We start from the raw sequence: 24,731 nt of genomic DNA on the forward strand, positions 1-24,731 counted from the left end.
ATGATATTGTAGAAACTGTTTGGCTTTCTTCTTCCATTTTAGCTGAATTTAGAATTTGTCCATAGGCAGTTTGTGATGACCCGGAGTGTCCCACAAATGTAACAAAAACCAAAATGTAAATAAATGTTCTTTAATGTCTTCAATTGTTCACAGTTGCAGATTAAACTCTTTCTAAAATAACATTCCAAACGAAAGCAATACAGTCCAACTCAAAGAGCAGATAACAAAGCAAGAAAAAACCAAAACCAAACTGCACTGAAGAAAGTTCCACAACAGACCAGGATAATTAATTACAAACTTCAAGAAGATAATCAGGTATAGTCCGTTGGAAGAATGCCAACCATGATAAACCTCATCCAGCAATAAAATTCTCTTTGTTTCCAGTGTTTGCTAGCGCACAGGTCCAAACTCTTATGCAGTTCTTACACCTGCATCCCATGAAGAGGATCAAGGCCCTCTCCTCCTGAGTAGACCACGCCTTTCCCTTATCCTCTCCTCTGCGTGCCCTAGGATGGATAGGGGATGGGCCTGGGTCCTCCTCTGCCTGCTCAGCCGGCCTCTGCCCTTCCCCAGCCTCCTCCAAAACCTCTGGAGCCACCCTTCCACTCCCTGTTGGCTGTTCCTCTTCTCCCTCAGAGTCAGTCTCCACCAGGGGCATGACATAGTTCATGATGTGTTCACAACTCAGCCTCTGGCCATGTCTTTGCTATTGCTATCCTTGAGCTCTTCTACCTTCTATTAGAAGGTAACATTCCTTCTAATAATCTAGTCAAATTGATTTACGTTACTCTAACTGGCAGTGTCCATGTATATAGGCATCATTTTGGCTATTGGCATTGAAGAAATCATTGGGTTGGCAGAAAAGTATAAGTTATTGCCCTGCTTAATTTTGGTCTCCTAAGCCATACAATTCAGCTAGATTTTCTTTCTTAATATATTCAACTTTGGCAATTTTAGTGTCCAAACCACAACCTCTAATCTCCATATCTTGCTCATAGATAATATCCACTACTGGGAGCAGAATTTCCATTTCTAATCAAAGCAGTTGTTAAAGAGTCATGACCCTTTTTGTCACAGTTGTTAAGTGAATCACTAAGCAGTTAAGTCATTAAGCAAATCCAGCTTCCCTGATTGACTTTACTTGTTGAAAGCTGGCTGAAAAGGTTGCAAGTATCAATCACATAACTCTTGGACACTGCAATTGTTCTATAAAACTGCTTGCCAGGCACCCAAATTTTGATCACGACTGTGGGATGCTGCAACTATCATTAAGTGGTTGTAAGCCACTTTTTTCAATGCCATTGTAAATTTGAATGGTTGATAAACTAATGGTTGTAGTAAGTCCAGAACTATTGTTTATATTTTTGTCAATTTCAAACTGAATTTGATTATAAATTACATCAACCTCCTCCTCTTCTTCATCTTTGGTGGTTGGAGCATGAATTTGGGTAATTATATTAAACGGTTTATCCACAAAATCCAATTGACAATATTTTGTCATTGATTGCATTGTAGCCATGTATGGCCTTGTTGTATTTTTCCTGCCCATGAATAGCAAACAGTGTGATCATCTAATTGTAAATGTCCACTTCCAATCCATTTCAATCTGCTGATGCCTAAAATACCAATGAGTCCTTCATTGTGTTAAACTTTCCCATACTATATCCTAAGTTCCCACTGTAATTCTGTCTTTACAGCTTTATATTTACTTTTCCTCCATGGCACGTTAATCATAAATATAATTTACTCTTCCTCTGTAACATGTGAGTGCCATCCAATCTGAGGGGCTCAATATCCAACACTATATTATCAATCTTTCTATATTGTATTGTTTTACTTGATAATGTACAGAGGTTTTACCATTGCCTGCTTCCACCCAGTATGAAATAATCATTAGTATCTTCCTATACTGTCACTGCCCAGTATAGATGCCTGCTTGCTTTAGCTGGGCAACAGTATGACCCTTATACGTTGGGTATATACTGTTAGTATCCCCTCTCCCCCACTCCCTTGGCATTCTTCATTCATCCTCCCAGGAATATAACATCCTGCTATGAAAAGACAATACGGCAGAACTTAGGATAGGGAGGGGGGAAGTTTATATAGATTTATGTAATATGCTTTTGAGATTAAAATATTTATTTATTAATTAAATTTGTTTCCTGCCCATTAAGTTAAGGTTAAAAGCAATAAAATTATACAAAATATACCGTGTTTCTCATATAATAAGGCCGGGTCTTTTTTTTTTTTGAGCCCCGAAAAAATGCCTAGGCCGTCTTTTTGGGGGTGACTTAATTCCCCCCCCTTGCATCTTCGGGCGGGTGGGTGGCGACGGCTTGGATGTTGACCTTGGCGTTGGTGGGGCACTTTGTATCGGGGTCAACGCAGGCAGCACCATATCCGGGTGTGCAACAAAAGTGCTTCCTAACAGCAAGCCCCCCCCCGCCATTCCCCCCCCCATTTCGCATGTTTTAATATAGGCCTTAATTGGGGGGGAGGGGCTTAATTTCATTTCATGCCTATAAAACATGCTGGGACTTCCTATTGGGGGAGGCCGTATTGTTGGAGAAACAGGGTAAATGTGTGTATTAGCAATAAAAATATAAATTATGATTAATTTATAGGGGAAGGTGGGATCTGCTGTTGGTTCATCAATCACCTCCAGCATGATATCCCCCATTGGGGCCACAAGCCAACTGGCAGAACCAGATCTTCAGGCCTTTATGGGAAGTGAGGAGAGTGGCAAATCTCACCCTCGGAGGCTAGATGTTCAAATAAGGATATTATGCGGTTGACCTGAGTTATTTCCTCTCTATTTCCCTCTCTTTATCTTTTCTGAGTTTTGTAATTATATATGATAGAAAGAGAATTTTTATATGATAAAGTGCACTTTATAAGATTTGATGGATAAGTGAGAGAAAATAAACAGGGAATTAAATTAATTGAATACCACACCATCCATGTAACTTCCAAGTATGTCACTTGTCATCTTACATTGGGAAAAATATAGCTATCCATATAGTAATTCGATCACACCCTAGATGTTAAAACTTTGCTATGGGTGAAATAACATATTGCTCCCACCCCAGTTTGTGGGAGTTTGGAAGCCCAATGTATATGTCTGCTTCTTTGTTCCATCACAATAAAGAGTTTTCAAATAATAGATATGTAACATTTTTGTTGCAAAACATTCTGCCAATTCATATCTCTAATATGAACTGTAATATTGTATTGTTATTTCCCTCATCAGGTTTATTTACAATTACATGAAAAATAAGATTTCTTGGTTTATTTTTTCATTTAGTCATATTATCAAATGAATGTAAATATATGCTGTATCAAAAATTTTCTCTATATCTGTACACATCTGTTATAAGAAAATATTTTCTTATATTTTTGAAAACACATATAGACATGGTTTCAGTTTTATCATGTTGTGTATTTTTATTAGTTGCTTGAATGTAATACATTCCATTTCATTCACTGAGGAGATATAATTTCAGAAATATCTCGTAATTTAATACACATACATTTTAAACCAGAATTGGAGATTTAGTAGACTGTTGTATTACAGAATATAATTCTGTCCAGAGAAAACACCAGCCAAGAAAGATAACACATACTTTCATGTGTTAAAATGTTTCAATAAAATGCCAGAACTATTTTTTCTCTTTGTACTATTACAAATGCATTTGTTTTCTAATGTAAATAAAATAAGAAATGAATACTCTAGTAACTGTTAAATTGGAATGATATACATTAATAATAGATAATAATAATTTTATATTTAATTAGGAACTTCCCTATAAATTGATCTATTTTTTCAGATATATATTTTCAGGCAAAAAAAATTCAGGATTGGTACATTCCAAGAAAAAAATTACTAAAGTTGAAAGGATTTATTTTGTTTCTTTTGGAATAAACAGCAAAATGGTAACTAGAATTTTGATTTGGAAATGTTATAAATGGACTAAGGGCTCAGATGAATTTGAAATATGATTTTGGAATTAATTATAAGAATCCTTCCTGTTGGAAAATACTTTGTTTTTAATTCCTTAAAAAACCATGATAGGATGGAATTTGCAAAGGATAGGAGAGATTCCTGTATAATTTCTATATCGTGAAATGCAAGAAGGAAGGTAGTTGATTTTGTTTCCCTTACATCACTGCAAGATACATGTGTAGAACTGAGAAGTTTTTCAGCTTGTATGTATATTTGTACCTTTATAAATTTGTGGAGCTGCCTGTAAAATTTCTTAGCTTCACTCAGCAGGGATTGAGAGATTGTTTCTCAATGATCTGTCCATTCAGAACACAATGGAGATTAATAGCTGTGCATGCACTTGTGGGCTGTGTTGTTGTTGACTGATGGCCTCAGTGTTCTGATGTGGAATGGAAGCATAATGGGTAATGGAGTATACATCATAAAACATAATATTGAAGGGAAAAAAATTGGAGAATGTGATAGGTGGATTCCAAAAGAATGAAAGAATTGTATTTGAAGGAGTGTCTGATGTATGAAACACAGCTCATTCAAAGGCACTTAGGCTAAGTGGACTGTTGCAATTAAGTGGCTTTGCTGCAATTTCCACCAGTGTGATCTTTGATTTAGAAAAGACTGAACATTTAAAGGGGAACCTGGTGTCCCAGAAAGCAGAGAGGAAGATGATGGCCATCTGTGAGAAATGGAGATCCTTTGCTTTTAAAAAGAAAGAGGAATCCCATAGCCTAAGACAATGAAGTAAGTATCAATCAAGACAGAATTTTAAAAAAAACATGCCCGAGCATGTTCATGTCATGAACATGTGGAACTGAGAAAACACCCTAAAACTTCAGAAGTTAGGGAGCTTGAATGCATTCATCTATTGCTTATCAAGAAGGCAGTTTTGTTCTATGAATTATTGAATGCATGTATAATATACAGAGCGGGGACATGGTGGCTCAGTGGCTAAGACACTGAGCTTGTCGATCAGAAAGGTCGGCAGTTTGGTGGTTTGAATCCTTAGCACCATGTACTTGTCCCAGCTTCTGCCAACCTAGCAGTTTGAAAGCATGTAAAAACGCAAGTAGAAAAATAGGGACCACTTTGGTGGGAAGGTAACAGTGTTCTGTGCGCCTTTGGCATTTAGTCATGCCGGCCACATGACCACGGAGACGTCTTCGGACAGCGCTGGCTCTTCAGTTTTGTAATGGAGATGAGCACTTCCCCCTAGAGCCAGAAATGACTAGCACGTATATGCAAAGGGGATCTTTACCTTTACCTTTCAGAATATACAGAAGGTTATATTTTTGTATGCATGAATTCCATACAAAGGCAAATCTAGTGACAGAATGTTACTGTGTTTTCTCACAGTGGTAAGTAAAAAGCTGTTCTGACCCAGCCTTCGCAAGCTCTGCTGGCAGTCAGTGGGCCACAACAAAAGTATTCAATTGTCACAATCAACAGAAAATACAAAATTAAAAAGATATTGATATTCAAATTCTGCCACTGAAGGAACTGCTAATTTTCATTGAGTACATCTATTTATTACTTATCCATCACTTGTTATATCAAAAATGTGTGAGATTTGACATACCCAATGTAGAGAGACTGTAGTATTAGCCCATTCACAAAATAAGGCAATATGTTGCTAATATTTCATGTTAAATTATTGTTACTGGTGGTTTTGTAGAACTGATGCTGAGTGTCTAAATAAAATCTTTAATGAAGGTACATTTAGAGAACCTACCAACACGATACTATAATAAATAACATTCACACCCCTGCTATCATACTTGAAATATTATATAGAATTTGGATTTTAATACTTTAGAATGTTCATTGATGTACTGGAAAATAAAGTTACTGGAGAACTAGCAAAATATTCCTATGCCAGGTATATTAGTTTGTCTATGTTTTCCTTTGAGTAGTGTGATGAAGTTTAAATTTTAAATGATAGTAGATAGACGACCCACAAATATGTAATTTAATTGATGTTTAATTAATTTTAATGCCTTAGTCAATAACTAAGAAGATGGACTGTAGTCACCATTCATGAAGCTTGTATTTCTCCATGCCAAAAAGATTTATTACTTACCCATGTTTCCTTATATAACTGGGTACAATTTCATTTTGAAAGTTCAGTATTTTTTATTTTCCTGTTATTAGGCAAAGGCTTCAAACCGTTGAAATGAAACTTACAAACCAACTCTACTTGATCACCAAGTAATATAAGATATACTTACCTGCTTAATATCACTTGCATTACATTTTTGTGAGTTTGTAGGCAGGTTCTATTTTTCTCTCCCCATTTCTTTTGAATAGAATAGAATAACAGAGTTGGAAGGGACCTTGGAGGTCTTCCAGTGTTGGAGCATTTACAACTTCTGGAGGCAAGTTGTTCCACTGATTAATTGTTGTAATTGTCAGGAAATTTCTCTTTAGTTTTGCTTAGAACTAGTTCTGGATAGCTCAAAACCTTGATTACAACTTTGGAGCATTTAGTTTATTTATAATGGTTACCATTACAGTATCTTATCTACAACAATATATTTTATATCATTGTGAAATCTTCACAGTTGGAAGCCAAGCTTTATATATGGGTGTATAGGTTAGACAATGGAGTTAGAAGAATTATAATTCCACAACCAAAGCAGGATAATTCAGACAGACCTTTTGGTGCCTGGATGACATGGGCTAATTCATTTTGGTCTGGACTCCACTTCTATGAAACCGGAGTCCTGATCTCAGTGATGATTATTATGGCTTATTATGGTTTGTTTCATGTGGTTTTGTTTATTTCCAGTCAACAGAGTCTCACAACCAGTTCTTCTTGAGTGAAACTGGCTTTTGACAGCTTTTCTTTGCAGTATTACATTTTTCCTACTCTCTGTAGTAGAGAGTAGGATTCTACTTATTAGATGTGACTAATGCCACATTTGTCTTGTCTCTTTGTCATCTATATATGTTGTATAAAAGTGCTGATTCCTATGTGCCCAGAGCCAACTTTGTGCATTCAAGCTATGGCATCTTCATTCTTCATGAACTCCCTTTCCTTTACAGAAAGTGTTTCAGCCTACCTATATTGTTAGAAAGAATATTAAAAATATAAGGAGTATGGAAAGCTCCTGTATCAATTCCAGTACATTTTGGCAGATGTGTTCTATTATATTTTTTAAAAATTTAAATTTTCCTGCAGTTTGGCCACAGTTCTTGAGAAGAGTTGTGACAGTCTCTGCCAATTCCATGCCTATTTCTTTGCTTACCCTGCTGCTGATATCCCATAAACTGTAACCTCCTCACTCTCTGAGTACTTGCCTGACAACCCAACTTCAGTTAACCTTCTCCAACTTGTCTCCCTGGTGTCACCGCTTATATCTTTTTTTGCTTGCTTACTCATACAAACATGCTTATTATCCAGTGATGATGCCAGCTGAAACAATTAGATGCTGTTTTTGGAGACAATTAACCAATGAGGGGACTGAGGTGACACAGAAACAGGCCTCAGTCCTTACATTCAAAAAAGGCAACATCTGTTTAATTCAACTAGTTGGCTATATGGCCAACAGAATGGTGCTATTGTGTCCATTGTTTGAGGACTAGAAGCACTGTACCAATATTCCCAGATCAGCTCTAATATATCACTCTTGACACATTAATCCTTTGGGGAAAGATAGGTGTTTGTAGTCTGAGAAAAAAAATTATAGGAACATATTTTAATTATATATTAAGAGATGTATACATGTGTGTATAATAAAATTGTCAGTATAATTTGTTCTGATTTTCATTTACTGTTCACCCATACAGTATCTTGAATCCAGTTTAACACTTACCCACTACAAAAATCAAACGGAGACAGGAGTTTTTCATTTTCTACTTAAAGAAAAAATGTCATTATTTCTTAGTAAAATATGAGATGGCATAAATGTAATTCAGGTGAAATAATTTTCAGACACTCTGCATTCCACCTTAGACTCCAGCTGTTTTGCATCCAGCTAAATATTTCCTTCTGATTCACAAGTGCTAATTTATGAGTGGTTGTTCTTTTTCTTTTTTGCTTTAAGGGACCCCTTGGCAATTACAGATCAGGATAATTTAGCCTGATCTCTATTTTCCTAGTTACAGAACACACACATACATACAAACTGTATTATTCAGAGAGCAAACCACTGACATACTAGTAATTCTTTTTATTTAGTCACCTGATTTAAAATTCTGTAATCAAATGGGGATCCAAAGGCAGTAATGATTATAGACCTATGTAACTCAGAAAAATATTCTGTTTTTAATGAAATTGCATTGGTTTTTTTTTTTGCTAAAAATCGAGATATTCTATTGAAGTTTGCATGTGCTGAAGTCTTCCTGTGAAAGAATAGAAATTAGAAACCATATGACATTTCACACTGGGATATTATTTCTAATTACATTATACAATAATTTATAATCACCATGGGAAAGATGGGGCACTGTATTCTTACAGAAGTTAGACCATTTTCCCACTATGTCTGAAAAGTGGCTGATGGGCCAACAACAAAGAACTGAAGATGTCAGATCTGCTATTGGATTATGTTTTCCCATGCATAACCCTGATCCTCCACCATTTAAAACATTCTGCCTGACAAAGCAGTCTGTAAAAATTAAAAAAAAAGGATTTTATATTTCTACAACTAACATTTAAATCTACTTGAATTCAACAGGTATTTGAAAATGAATGCAGTGGATGATATTCACAATTCTTCACATGAGAATTAATTGCCAATCCTAAAGCTGTAGTTAAGGCTGACCAATTACATTAATTATACAATAATTAAGTATGTCAACTATTTCTAAAACCATTTGATCATAGGCTTAGCCTTTATGTGCCATAAAAATAGCTAATTCAGCAGCTGCACTTCTATGAAATGCAATACCTTCCAACTTTGCAATCAGCAATGAGATTTACATAAAATAGCAAAGTAAACATTCATGAAAACACAAATCAATCCACAGAAAGCAGATAGGTATATGCAGAAAGGAATCATATGAAACATATCTGATTCATTCTTTTTCCATCCCAATATTGTATCTTTCAGGTATGAGAGAAAAAGATATTACCTGATACAAAAATGCCTATTGCACTAGAAAATAATAGACAATAGGGATGTTTCTGGTGACAGTTGTCCAATATGACTGTAGTAAGGAATTATGGGAGTTACAGCCCCAAACATTCAATCTTATTTCCCTTTTCTTTCTAGAGCAAAATGCTCAGGAAGAGACCTGGATACTGTTTAAACCTTTTCCATTTGTCCATCTGATGAAATAAATATGTAGGCTGTAAAGAGAAAAGGCCTATTCACCACTGTCTTATCTATTTTCCCTCCACAACCAAAACTACAACACATGCCCGACACTTTCATTAAGTTTTTCTGGTAGGAGATGAAGGCCTTTTTTTCTCTGGAAATAGGAATCAATGTCAGGCTGTTGAATAATACTTTGCTACTAATTTTCTTCTTTTACCTACTGTATTAATAATGCTATTTTTGTTTATTTAATAAATAAGCACTGTCTGACTCCAGAATTAGGGTTGATTTTTATTTTATGATAATCCTACTGCTGCCATATTTATTGATCTGTGCTGGTAGTATAAATATTCTAACTTATCTTTCAGGCAACTCTATGGATGTTTAACAAGAAACAACGGAATAAATGATGTATTAATTTTTACTCAGAATTACGGAGAATCTTTATGTGTGTACATTGATGGGGCTCCAATGTGAATATCTTAAGTTAGAAAAGGGGAGTTTCATTATTTGACTGTGATATTTTGGCATGAGGATGAATTTTTCTCGTGTTCAGTTATAGCACATTTCTGGATTTGTGAGACTCTTCAAAGTGATTTACACCGCACTTAGATAAGTGCCGTTACTGCTGTAGCAAATCCATGATAATGGGTTTTTTCAGACTGCAGATTTGCTTTTTGTAAACCAAGAGAACAAAGGACAAATTTCCTTTAGAGTGGAATCTTCCCAGCCAAGGATAAATTTGCAAAAAAAAAAAAAAAAAAAGTTAAGACTTGGTTTGAGCATGTAGCCCCTGACCAAAGCTGAACAGTGTAAACAAATAAGTGCCATGTACTAAACCCAACTTCAAAGCGAGAGCTGGTCAGAGTGCAAACAAAAACGGAAATAAAATACTATTCCAAGTAGAAAGTAGTTTTATTTTAATTCTTTATAGAGTATTTAAAATGGGTACGGAGCTAAATTATGTGTGGAAGTAAATTATGTGTGAAATATCAATTGGCTTTTCAATCCCCCTTTTGATTAGTATGATTCCTTGAAAGATAAGGAAGTATATGAACAATATCAAGGAATTTTCTTCTGATTCTCTTTTGTGATGGCAGATCGGGAGTATATAAGGTGTCATTTCATTCCCTCCATAGCTTCATTCGTCTTTTAAAATATACAGGTTTTACTTTTTGTTGGTAAATCTCAAGGCTTGTTCGAGATTAGGAATGAATACGCAGCAGATACAAATGAAAATCGATCTTTTACAGCACAGGTTGATTTCCTTCTTTAGACACCACTTTCAGCCTCTGAATCCTTTAAAAGCTTTGCTAATCCTCACGTAGGCAGCTTAACGTGCGATTCCTCCCTGCCCCCCTCTCTCCCCCCCCGCCTTCTCCTGATTGGTGAAGCTATTTCATGGCTTAATTCAGCCCACAAATGCATATCTGAATTGTGATTTGAAATCGGAGCTTAGGCAGAATCGCTTCTCTGCTGTTGGCGCAGGCTATTATAGGGACAAAGCTGGGAAAGTGGACGAAAGTGCCGTTGCGACAAGAGGCGCCGCCGGGAGGCAAAAAGTTGCTGGCTTGTTGGGGAACTGGGAAACCGGATGAGTTTCTGCTGAACTTCTGGACGGATGGATGGATAATGGAAGCCTAAACATGAAGCAGGTAAAGTGCCAGCGACTTGTTGCAAAGCAGTTGGCGATCTCAGGAGATCCAGTGAATCCAGCATGACTGGATAAGGGAAGACTCTTTGTTGGAGGCTCGATGAGACTTTTGTTACTGCAATCCGGGCTGAGTTAGGAACGCCTTTTCCGGCCACTCTTTCAGTTTCTAGTCGCTGATAGCTGAGGGGAATCACTCCCGAGTCGTGGTTCTGAACCGGCGGGCTGTTGGGATCAAGTCCCGTTTGTTTTTTGCAGACACTTCTGGGATTTCAATTACCCCAAACTTTGGGCAATTGAACCTGCGTGTTATCAGTTAGCCCAACGGGTACGGTATTTGGCGCTCACTATGCGGGTGCAGTTAAGTGGGCTGTGTGTGTAATAGCATTTGAAAAAAGAAGGGAAACATTTGTTTTCGTTCAAGCTAGCAGAAGTAAGAGGAGACAAAAGATCGTGTCGCTTTTATATGTGGTTTCAACCCTACAGGTCAAATGTATATTAATTATGTACGGTTTTAGAACAACTATTAAACGCATTTCAAGTTTTGGGTTTCGGTATTTCAAGCTTAGATATTTAGCATCTCAAAACGCTTTTTTCGTTTGGTGACCTTTGGGATATCGCATGCCTTTTGAGTGTTTTATACTTCACGAGTGGGAATATCCTCCATGAGGTTAGGGAAGCAAAGTAAAGAAAATAAAAAGGAACCAGGAAAAAGAGATTTGCACCTGTAGAGGAAATGGAATAGTTTATGTAGTTTAATGAAAACTACAAAGGAACTCTTAACTGGATAATTTTGCCAGCTGTGAAGGGAAATTTCTTTTTAAAAATTGCTTTTCAAATATTCCTACTTGTGGAATTGTCTTGCTGTGTGGAAAAGCAATTTATTATTGGCTGCAGGAATGATCCAAGTGAGAGCCAGTTTGATATAGTAAGGCACCAAACTGGAAACCAGGAGGCTGTGTGGTTTAGCCTTATTATAGACACAAAGCCAGTTGGATGAATGACCTTGGGGAAGCCACTTTCTCTTAGCCCTGGGCAATGGCAAACGACTTCTGAAAAACCTTGCTAAGAAAACTGCACAGGCAGTCTGAGAATCGGGCACGATTGAATGGAAAAAGAAAAAAAAAATGATCCAAGCTGGAATGAAAGCATCGTGGAATGTACTGCCACAAGGGGGAGCTCTTCCAAAAGGAAGGTTTACAAAAATCCCACTTTTGAGAAAAGCACACTCATTTTCCTTGCTGAATTTTTAATCTCAGGATATTAAACGTAGTCATCGTTCATTAAAAACAAAATGTCTGAGAGGAAATAAGTGACACATTTTACGAAAATCTTTTTTTGGGGCTGAGGTTTCAAAATGTTACTAGATGGTGACACAAAAGGTAAGCATTTAGAGCAGTGTTTCTCAAACTTGGCAACTTTCAGAAGTGTGGCCTTCAATTTTCAGAATTCCCCAGTCTGGCCACAACAGACTAGGGAATGCTGAGAATTGAAGGCAACACACCTTAAAGATGCCACCTTTGAGAAACACTGACAGTCTGCCTTAGACTGTGACAATCTCGTTACATACAAGTAGTCCTTGACTTATGACCACAGTTGAGCCCAACATTTCTGTTACTATGTGAGACATTTGTTAACTGAGTATTGCCCCATTTTATGACCTTTCTGGCCACTGTTGTTAAGTGAATCATTGCAGTTAAGTTAGTAACACAGCTCTTAAGTGAATCTGGCTTCCCCATTTGATTTTGTTTGTCAAAAGTTTACAAAAGTTTACAAAATGGGATCACATTATCCGGAGACACCACAGCATAAATATGCGTCAGTTTGCCAAACATCTGAATTTTGATCACGTGACTGGGGATGCTGCAATGGTTGTAAGTGTGAAAAACTGTAATAAGCCACTTTTTTCAGAGCCTTTGTAACTTCTAACAATCACTAAATGAATTGTAAGTCAACAGTCTTGCTGTACTTGTCTTGCCTACAATTACTTTAAACTAGGTGAGATACTCATTTTTCTCTTTAAAAATGTATCTGAATATACAGTTCTCAAACATGATTATTAAAGAGTTTAGAAAACAAACTACACAAAAGCAAAAACTTGTATGGAATTTGTGATTTTTTAAAATATATATTTTGGCCAGCATGTTAAAGAAAAGTGTTAAGTCTTTCAATCCAAAAAAAATTCACAGTCTATTAGGAATTAGTGTGTGTTGTTAAGTATTTAAAAAGCAGCTGCCTGTTTCCACAGCAGCTTTTTCAAATGTTGTTCCAAATATGTTAATGTTATTCCAAATATGTTAAATATGTTAATATGTAAAAAAAAAACACCAGACTAATGGCACTGTTTTTGATACGCCCCTCATTATTACTAGAATGTGAAAAAGTTTTGGTATTGTATTGGTATCCTATAAAATAAAGTATTGGTATCCTATTACATATGGCTCTTCCTTTAATGAAAGAGCCATATGTAATAGGATAAAAGTAAACTTTAAGAATAGTTTTAGAAACAATCCATATATGATGTGTAATTTAATAGCCTTTGTGCGTGTGTTATGAGTGACTTAATAATGTTAGTGCCTGAATACAAGTCAGTTGTACTTTTTCAGGATTCTGAATTTTTAAAATATAGTATAAGAAATATTCTGTTCCAATTCAGCTATGCCAATATCTGGATAGCTTAAACAAATTCTCAATTAACAAAATTATTCTCACTTTCAGTAAGATTCAGGAATTCTATGACATTTCTGAAGCAATTCCTCTTCTTGTATATTACGGAACTATTCCCAGTGTGTAATATTAACTTTGCTAAGTCTTATGAACTGAATGCATATTTAGAACAGAGATAATATACCTTGATTGTCAACTTACACTTCAACTCTAGTGAACCATTTCTATTTTTGGTAGTCTTCGTTTAAATAAAATATCTTGATCTTTCAAGAATGGGAGTGACCCATCTAAGCACAACAGTGCTCTTGAAAAGATTCTTGGCCAAGACAGGCATTTTTCAAGGATTACTGTAATTAAAGTACCAACAGCCAATTGGAATATTGGAAATTAATTCACTGAAGCAAAATGTGTCCAAAAGTGATAGACAGGGTGTACTAATCTCATAATTATTTCTTTAAAAAATGAAAAATGAAAAGGTAATTTAGACAAAAGCAGGCCACATGTTGCTGTATAATTTTTCATAATGACACTATTTCGATTTATTAAATCTCAACCAGACTGTCATGTCTTTTCTATGAAACAGAGCCCTACATTCGACAGATAAATGATGTTGACTAAAGAAGAATGCAAACCTTCAAGAACAGCACAAAGCCATATTGTTGTATTTGGCAGCTAACTATCATTCTGGGAAAGGGAGAATAAGCCACAGAGAGGAAATTGTTGCTGCTCATGAGGATAAAATTCAACATTCTTTAAAGAGGAGACAAGTCAGCAAGTTCTGAGCAAGGCAATCTTAATTATATAATTACATTAAACTTTATTTAAAAATAGATAGTTATTTAGTATGCTTAAGGTATATTAAAGAAGAATGTGTTAGGAAAAATTATCAGATTGAACCTTTAAAAAGGGAATAATTATAGGCATAGAACAAACAATACTTGTGTTGACAGCAATAGAAAGTTGGTTCCCTATGTGGATTTTGAAACTGAGACTTACTGACTTGCCAAAAACCATCATGCCTCAACTAAATCTTCTAACCTTTAACCTTGTTTCTGATAAAGTAGGAAATGGCATGTTTTCTGATGCAGTTTGCTAAATTTAACCTATTTTAGAAGGCTAAATTGTAAAAAATCTAGAAAGGCCAACAATCCTACCATCTTAAACTATTGAGTGTATTCCAAATAACATGTCAAGAATTACATGCAATCATAATTTTTAAAGACTAAGGATTATGAAAGAATACAGAAAGGCTGCACCTATAATTGCAACTTATCTGATCAGATATATTCTCGTATCATACCTTTGGAATCTTTAAAGGAATGTATACAAACACAACAGTTTTAAATATGCTGGTGGAAAGGGTTGATTTGAAAACAGTGTCAGGCTCCAAAAATTGAAGTATCTTCTGACAAGGCATGTCCATCCTTCCTCTTTCAAGAAAAGCATGCGAGGCCACCTTCCCCAGGTTTTGTGAAGAAAGCACTTTGCATGACCTTAGGAAGAAAGTCTTCTGCAGCCAGCAGTTACCTTGTGTGAAGGACCAGGTTGGGCAAGTCATAAATGTCTTCATTCATTGCTGCTATTTCTTCAGTCCCTGAACAAATTGTTGTAAGATGAGGACAATATGTGTGGTTATTTTATTGTTGGTTAACCAGGTAATATGTTTTTATATATGGTGTTATCTATTTTTTTTAAAAAATGCACTCTAAATACAATTTTGGTCAAGTTTCCAGTTAGTGAAGGTTTAAGTGTATACCACAACACAGGTTTAATTATTTTAGTTATCTTGGAAGTTTTTATGGCCATTCATCTCAAGCAAATAATTCTGAATGGCTCACAGTAAAAAAAAATAAAAACAACATTAAAAACAAGTACAAATAAATGTAAAAATACAAAAATACCAAGTTGAGGTCCGTCTTATATCATCTTCAGTCACAAGCAACAATAAGAAGCCAGTTTGATCTAGTGCAGGGTATCAAACTCAAAGCCCATAGGCTGGATCTGGATTGCAGGGTGCTTAGATCTGGCCTGTGAGCCCACCCTGGAAACAGTGAAGGATTGGCCCGCAGTGCCTCGGCCTGCAAAAATGAAGCCCAGGCATGCCGCACGCTCTGTTTTCACTGGCAGAGGGCTGCAGGAGGCCGTCGTGGCCAAAAACAGAGCCTCAATGAGTGATGTCAACCTGGAGACACACACACACACACACACACACACACACACACACACACACGAGGTCAAACACAACCCTAATGTGACAGGGTTGTTGTTGAGGGGAAAATAGGACAAGGAAGATGTGTTGGATATGCTTGCTGCCTTGAGTTATTTGTAAAAATAATTAAGTTGAGAAACAAATAATAAATGAATAATGCCTGTGGGAAAAGCAGGGTTATTATAGCCTTTTGGAAGGCCAACAAGCTGGGACTATTCAGATTTCCAGATGTCAGGGAGGCTATTCTGCAGGGTTGGTGTTGTAAATTTACTGTGACAGTTCAGTAAAGGACATTGCAAACTTCCCTTCATTGGTTAAATTGGCATAGCTGACACATCTCCTAAAATCTAGCATCTTAGAAAACTGTTATTTAAAAGAAGATGGATTTTCTGCTCTGTCTAATTAACATGACTGAATTAACATGACATAATTCAACTTGAAAATAGAAAGGGAATTTTAGTTGAAAAATATACATGGAATGTAGAATGCATACTTTAGTTTAATATAACAGCAATAATTTTTTGCCATTTGTGGCAAAATATGATAGTGTAAATATAATCAGTCAAAAACTGCTGAGTAGCAATTATCTAGTTAAAATATTGTTTAACATTTAATTTGGCCTTGTAGCTTTTAAGTACTTCATTACCATCTCTATTTATGGAGAACTTAATAGATTTTACTGTACAAAATAATAAATCAGTAATTATAAGTGGTCTAAATTATATTAATGATGGATTCTAAAGGGGCATGTAATAGGGGTTCAGAGTGATCAATAAATCCATGCCAGTGAAAACTATTTTGGCTTCCATATTTCAATAGAATTAAAATGACAACAAGGACGATTAAAGTTGGATGAACCCATTTAGGGCAAGCTGTGGGAATTGCTATCTGTTTCCTCGCGCGCGTGCAAGGACAACGGGCCTTCTGGTAGTTGTTTGTAACACGAGGCGAGGGACAAGGTCGAAATGTTGCCACTTCTTACCCAGAATTGTAGCAAACTTAAACTTTACAGCTTTGTATTCTCATATGGTATTTTGTGTGATGTAATGAGTTTGTAACAACACACTAACAAAAAATTGCAAACGTTAACAAAGATTGCTTCTAATAAAAGAGGGTGTCAGAGCTTGCCCTGGGCTCTCATCCCGATTTGGCTTCAAGACGACTGCCTCAGTGTCTTCATTCATGAGAGACCACCATAACTGGTGACCCCGACGTGATTCGTGATTCGAGCCAGCTGCAGCCCAGGGATGCCGTTAAAACCATAACTGGTGACCCCGACGTGATCATCTGCGAGGTGGTACGTCTTTGGACCATCCATACTCATCGGCTGGCATAGCCTTGGTATACCTCATCCCTGATTCGATCGCAGGCGATCGCCGTGGATCCCTCGTGAGTATGGGTGGAGGATTCTCTCGGGACCAGAAATTGCACATTGAGGAACTAAGAGAATCAACCAAACGAAATTTTTTCCTTTTTAAAAGAGGGGGCTCTCTTAAAAAACCCCTCAGTAAAGCCTCTTTAGACACTTCCGAAATGATGGCTGCAGCTATCACCAGAGGTAATAAACCATCTGGTAATTGTTACAATTGTGGGAAGCCTGGTCATTTTAAATCACAATGTCAAGCCCCGGCGGGGGGGCAGCAAAGCCCTCCGCCAGCAGTTATGCTCGACAGTAGAGGGGCCGGCAGCTAGCCCCTCTCCCAAGGCTGCCCATATACCATCCACTGTGTATGAATTATCAATGGCAGAAGATGTGTTCATATCCTTTCCCCATCTCTGTCAGCACACAGCTTCCTCCTTCTGCCTCCTTCTTCTCCGATAAAACTGCTCTTACAATCTCACCCTCATGCCCTTCTCATAGGAATCTCTGTGGTTCCCGTTCTGCTCTATCCTTCCTCAAAACTCTCAGTCTCTCTCTCTTTTTTTAACAAACTTTGTTAATTTTTAAAGACATGCAGAACATGGATACACAGAAACACAAAACATAAAAGCATAAAAAAAAAAAAATCTCTTTTCTGAAAGTTGCTTAGTCCCAGGTCAAAACTCTTGGTACAGACACAGATTCAGATTCGTGTTCATTTTGCATACCATTGGCATTTTGCATACCATTGGCATTTTGCATACCATTGGCATTTTGCATACCATTGGCATCTTATTGGCATTTTCAATTTTCTACATAGCTTCTCCTCTCTTTTGAATTTTCTCGGTTTTATTTTGTTTATCTCCTCTCAATTCGAATCATAGTTTGTTATTCTTTGTTCTATTTCCAGCTATCCATTTGTCTTTCTTCTTTGAAGAAAAACTTCTCCTGTGCACTGAATGGAGTGTGATGCCTTTAACTCTTTCCCCTATATTTGTAATACTTAATATAGAACACATAATTTGCACTGGGATTCTATCTGGTGCATTCTGAAATTGTGCAGTATTGTTATTCATTAGTGTTGATGTTCATTTGTGTCTTGAACATTTGGTGCATTGCTTTTCAGTTAAACCACATCACATATTATTGATCATTATTTCATTGCAGTGTTCCCCCTTCTCCTACTTCAGATCTCTCATTTCACAAAAGGTTTCGCTGGGATAACATAGTCTAATTATTGATGTTGACAATCATTTATGTCTTGAACATTTTACCCCTTTCGGTTAGATATCATGCCTTTGTGGAAACACTTATGCTTTCCGGGATTGTTTTTCCCCCCCACATCCCATGTCTTAAATCATTGTTTCATTACAGTACTCCTTTTCTTGGCAAAGGTTTCACTAGATTATACTGAGTGTTTTGTCACATTTTGAATTGCATGTTGTTTCCAGTTTTCTATGGTTATTTCTGGATGCAGGTGTAGAAATGCGGTCTTGTGTGCCTTTCTGAAATCCCTTTTTCAGTAGAATTTGTCTATTGTCTCTGGAGAACTTTTGCTTAAGGCCTCTCATCTCTTCCTTTCTCCCTTGCTTCTCCTTGTAAAATATTGGAAAAGAGTGCCTAGGACACCTTTCCCTTCTTGCTTTTCTTTTTTTAAATTTTGATATACAAGTTTCAGTCCATCCACACGTGATGCCATTGTGTAGACATCCCTCGTACAATTACAACAATATTTAGGGGCTATTAATTGGACCCGTCCCTATTTTGGCATTACTACACACATGCTCAACCCCCTGTTTGATGTGTTAAAGGGAGGAACCACTCCAGGGGATAAAATTACCATTACAGATCATCAATTAAAAATCACCCAGGACATATAGCACATTATGCAGAAAAGGTGGGTCAACCGATGTCACAACAATGCTCCTATTTCCTTAATCTTGCTCAATACACCCCTCCTTACCTACTGCTGTATTAACCCAAAAGTCTCAGCACACTAGCAACCTCCTTATCTTAGAATGGATACATCTTCCTCAACACTCCTAAAAAATCTCTTAGTCTGTTAAAACTGGTTGTTGAAAATGCAAATGAGGATTGCAAGAGGATTCTGCAGCCTCTATCTGCCCGAAGGGGGGCTTCCCTCTCGGACTATCTAAAGGCTTGCAGAATCGTGGGAACTGAGGACCATGATTGTTTGTTGCAAGTAGGTGGATGGGTCAAGCAGGGTTGAAGAAGGAAAGAGGAAATCAGGATTTGCAGTCATGATAGGAGTAGGGGAGGTCATAAAAGGGCTCCCTCCCTTCCTTCATGGTCTGTGCAGAAATGTGAGTTGTTAGGATTGGAAACCTGAGGAAAAAGAGAAAGATGAGTTGGGAAACTGAGAAGGGGTGAAAGTGGTTTCTGTGAATGCAAAGTATGTTTGAAAGTAAACAAGAAAGTAGCAAGGAAAAAAGAAATGGGAGGGCAACCCCTGATGGGCTGGCCTTTCCAGAGAACACAGATTGATTTCATCAAAGTACTAACTCCATACGCATAAAATGCTTTCAACTACTGCCTATCCTTCACTTCAGTCTCTGTCTCTAAAAATCTTCTCTCTCTTTTTGTTACATTGCAACACCTTGTTGCACAGCACCAGCACCCGCTCTTTGTAGCACACATTCGCAGCCACCAACCCTTCCCAGGAATTCTCCAGGAAGGCAATGATATGGCTGATGCGGCAGCTGCAGCTGCAACCGCAGACAGCGCCATCTCTTGCATGATTCTTTCACAACAAACACCCTGGGACAGTCATAGTTATTTTCATCAAAATAAAAAAGCCTTGGCCAGACAGTTTAAATTCAAATTTAAAAATGTCACAGGGTTGCCAGGACTCCAGAATGCATTGAATGTTTGCTTGTTTACTCTTAACTTCCTCAATGAGTCCGGATCCCCCCCATGCACAGCAGCATCACGTCATTTCGCTTCTTTGCCTCATCTTGAACCCAGACCAACGGTATCAGCTTCCAGATCCTCAGTGGAAAGGTCCTGCTGAACTTATAACCTAGGGACGAGGGTACGCTGACAACAACAACACCATCTGGGTCCTGGACGACAAGTAAGGCCTTTTCTACCCAAACCAGCCTTGCCTACATCAGCATCATGAAGCTGCCCACTTCATTCATCATTTGCTTCCTGGGTTTCCACATTGTTCCTGCCAATACAACAGCCACCCCATCCTCCTGTGACGCCTGCATCAAAACTACTCGCAGCAGAACAAAGACCCAGTCCACCCTGATCTATCATACTTTGAAACCTGAATGCAACTCCATGACGGTCTCCCCTTGTCTGCATAACAACACTCAATATGCACGATGCTACATCAAACAAGGTATCCAATGCTACGAACCAAAGGCTGTGGGGCCCATCACCGCCTCACTGTATGTCTATGCCTACAAAGGAGGATCCAGCTCTGACCTTGCCTCAATGTTCTCTACCAGTCAAGCAAAAAATGGGTACATTACCCATAATGTCACTCGGGGGGTTACCAACACTTTTGTGTGTTTTGATGCTTGTTTTGCCATCAGCAAAGGCCAAGGTCCTAACGACGCTGCAGGAGTCACCTGCGGCTCACACAGCTGGCAAAGATCTTATCTACAGGAAAAGAAATATCTCTTCCAAAAGGTGTCCGGGACTAATGTGGGGGCCACCACTGTTTACAACTACTGATACACCCCACCTATTGACTCTGCTCAAGTAAGAGGCCCTCAAAATATTAATATCACTGTTAAATCAAGCTCTACTTCATGTACCACTGACAAATGTAATCCTATTTGCTTGTACACTCACTTACCTGAAACAAGAGGGTACCATACCCCCACATATATATGCTCAATAGAATTATAAGGTTGCAAGCTGTATTAGAAATTATAACCAATGAAACTGCTCTTGCTTTGAAAACATTAGCTAAAGAAAGTGCATTGTCTAGAACATATATCATGCAAAATCGTTTGGCGTTAGATTATCTTCTTGCCAAAGAAGGAAGAGTGTGTGGAAAATTTAACCTTAGTAATTGTTGTATTGAAATAGATGATAGTGGAAAAGTTATCCAACAAATTACTGATAGAATGATCAAGATTGCACATGTACCTGTACAAACATGCAATGGTCTTGATTTTAGAGACATGTTTGGATCTTGGTTCCCAAAATTACCTGGTTTGCAAGCTATTGTAGCACTTATTGGTATGATTGCTGCGGGATGTATTATATTGCCTTGTGTATTACCTATCTTTGTACGCACTATTTCTAACAGTTTATCCCTTTTGGCTGAGAAAAAAGCCACTGCACAGGTAATGGCTCTCTGGAATCAACAAATAACTAACACATATGAACCACTGCCATCCGAAGACGAAATGGGAGAGCCAACCTGTGATGACCCAGACGAGGACAAGATGTTTGTGATGGTCGAAGAAGTCACGAACGCCATGGATAACATCAGCATACACAGCACTCTTGCCTACGCGCCTAACAAAGGCTGCTGTTGGAACTAAACACTCCTGTCTTTTAAAAAAAGAAAAACAGAGGAGATGTGGGAATTGCTATCTGTTTCCCGCGCGTGCAAGGACAACGGGCCTTCTGGTAGTTGTTTGTAACACGAGGCGAGGGACAAGGTCGAAATGTTGCCACTTCTTACCCAGAATTGTAGCAAACTTAAACTTTACAGCTTTGTATTCTCATATGGTATTTTGTGTGATGTAATGAGTTTGTAACAACACACTAACAAAAAATTGCAAACGTTAACAAAGATTGCTTCTAATAAAAGAGGGTGTCAGAGCTTGCCCTGGGCTCTCATCCCGATTTGGCTTCAAGACGACTGCCTCAGTGTCTTCATTCATGAGAGACCACCATAGCAAGCCACCTGCTCTGTGTTCATATCCAAATTAAAGCAAACAGTTGTCTAGCCTGTGCCTGAACCTCTCCAGTGAAGGGGACTCAACTGTCTCTCTGGAAAATTGGTTTCACTGTCACTTTGGTCTTACTAAATTGTTTCTGACATACCACTGGAATCACCCTTCCTGTAATTTACTTTATTAAATTATTCTGCATCTTGCACTGTGAAATGAGAAGGGAACGTCTTGAACTTCTGTGTGACATCTTTTAGGTATTTATATCCTCTCTAACTCCCACCACCAACACAATCCACCTTAACTTCTATATCTTATTGCCCCTCCCTGAACGTGTTTCAGATTAGATTCTCTGAATCTTTTGTAGAATGCGATGATGAGAACTGGGTGCAATATTCAGGCTGCGTTTTGACCAAAGCAAAATACTGTACATACATATGGTTATTTCTCATGATTTGGAAAACGTTCTTGATACAGCCTAAAGTTATATTGCCCTCCCCAACTTTTGAGACATATTACATTGCTTGTCTATGTTCATTCTGAAGTTTGTATCTAATTGTTAATCAGCATGTCATGGGGCATTTTGTCAAAAGCTTTGCTAAAATCAGGACCTATCACCCAGCATTTTTACAATCTTTTAAGAAAGTTCTTTTCTCAAAATCTATGTTCTCGTTTTGTAATTACTGCTTTGTTTTCAAAGTGCCTACAGATCAAATTATTTATGAACTGCTATAGAATATTCCAACGTCTTTATTTAAGTGGGTTGATATGCCACTCTAATCCATAATACTATGTAATGTACATTCCATAGTTCATTAAAAATAAAAATAATAGGGCCAAAATGATTACAAATGACAAAAAAATGCAAATATGTCCAACCAACAAGGACATCTCAACATAACTCCATGTATTAGAACTACCCTGCTCAAAAAAATAAAGGGAACACTTAAACAACACAATGTAACTCCAAGTCAATCACACTTCTGTGAAATCAAACTGTCCACTTAGGTAGCAACGCTAATTGACAATCAATTTCACATGCTGTTGTGCAAATGGAATAGACAACAGGTGGAAAGCATAGGCAGTTAGCAAGACATCCCCAATGAAGGAGTGGTTCTGCAGATGGTGACCACAGGCCACTTCTCAGTTCCTATGCTTTCTGGCTGATGGTTTGGTCACTTTTGAATGCTGGCGGTGCTTTCACTCTAGTGGTAGCATGAGACGGAGTCTACAACCCACACAAGTGGCTCAGGTAGTGCAGCTCATTCAGGATGGTACATCAATGCGAGCTGTGGCAAGAAGGTTTGCTGTGTCTGTCAGCGTAGTGTCCAGAGCATGGAGACGCTACCAGGAAACGGGCCAGTACATCAGGAGACGTGGAGGAGGGCAACAACCCAGCATCAGGACCGCTACCTCTGCCTTTGTGCAAGGAGGGGCAGGAGGAGCACTGCCAGAGCCCTACAAAATGACCTCCAGCGGGCCACAAATGTGCATGTGGCTGCTCAAACGGTCAGAAACAGACTCCATGAGGGCCCGATATCCACAGGTGGGGGTTGTGCTTACAGCCCAACACTGTGCGGGACGTTTGGCATTTGCCAGAGAACACCAAGATTGGCAAATTCACCATTGGCGCCCTGTGCTCTTCACAGATGAAAGCAGGTTCACACTGAGCACATGTGACAGAGGTGACAGGGTCTGGAGACACCGTGGAGAACGTTCTGCTGCCTGCAACATCCTCCAGCATGACCGGTTTGGCAGTGGGTCAGTAATGGTGTGGGGTGGCATTTCTTTAGGGGGCCGCACAGCCCTCCATGTGCTCGCCAGAGGTAGCCTGACTGCCATTAGGTATCGAGATGAAATACTCAGACCCCTTGTGAGACCATATGCTGGTGCGGTTGGCCCTGGGTTCCTCCTAATGCAAGACAATGCTAGACCTCATGTGGCTGGAGTTCCTGCAAGACAAAGGCATTGATGCTATGGACTGGCCCGCCCGTTTCCCAGACCTGAATCCAATTGAGCACATCTGGGACATCATGTCTCGCACCATCCACCAACAGACTGTCCAGGAGTTGGGGGATGCTTTAGTCCAGGTGTGGGAGGAGATCCCTCAGGAGACCATTCGCCATCTCATCAGGAGCATGCCCAGGCATTGTAGGGAAGTCATACAGGCACGTGGAGGCCACATACACTACTGAGCCTCATTTTAATGTCCTTGTTTTAAGGACATTACATCAAAGTTGGATCAGCCTGTAGTGTGTTTTTCCACTTTAATTTTGAGTGTAACTCCAAATCCAGACCTCTTTGGGTTGCTAAATTTGATTTCCATTGATAATTTTTGTGTGGTTTTGTTGTCAGCACATTCAGCTATGTAATGAACAAAGTATTTAATAAGAATATTTCATTCATTCAGATTCTAGGATATCTTATTTTTGTGTTCCCTTTATTTTTTTGAGCAGTGTATATCCTCAGGAGACAGTTAAAAATTAAGTCATCTCCAAAGACCTGTTGCAAGAGTTGAATCTTATAACCTTCTAGAACATGGGTGTCAAACTTACAGTGCCACGTTGCCGTCACGTGACATATCGTGACTTTTCCCCCCCTTCTGGTGTGGGGGTGGCCTGCACGTGATGCATCTGGCCTGCAGGCTGCTAGTTTGACACCCCTGTTCTAGAATCCTATCAGTCAAGAAGTTTCTCTTTCCTGAAG

The 24,731-nt window shown here is 38.3% G+C and overlaps 1 protein-coding gene across 3 annotated transcripts in view; it reads left to right on the plus strand.

Moving 5' to 3' along the window:
* The window catches only part of MID1 (midline 1), a 227,499-nt gene that overhangs the window by 101,224 nt on the left and 101,544 nt on the right, over positions 1-24,731 (plus strand). The window contains exon 1 of one of the 3 annotated variants that reach the window (XM_026666913.2): positions 10,640-10,913. The exons of the other annotated variants lie outside the window; for them this stretch is intronic. The gene's annotated coding sequence lies outside the window, so the exon portion shown is untranslated. Of the gene's footprint in view, positions 1-10,639; positions 10,914-24,731 lie in introns of those variants that run through there. 3 annotated transcript variants of the gene reach the window in all.

Source organism: Notechis scutatus, chromosome 5, assembly GCF_049901735.1.
Source record: "Notechis scutatus isolate UNSWTSFEM ecotype Mainland chromosome 5, rNotScu1.2, whole genome shotgun sequence".
Classification (NCBI taxonomy): domain Eukaryota; kingdom Metazoa; phylum Chordata; class Lepidosauria; order Squamata; family Elapidae; genus Notechis; species Notechis scutatus.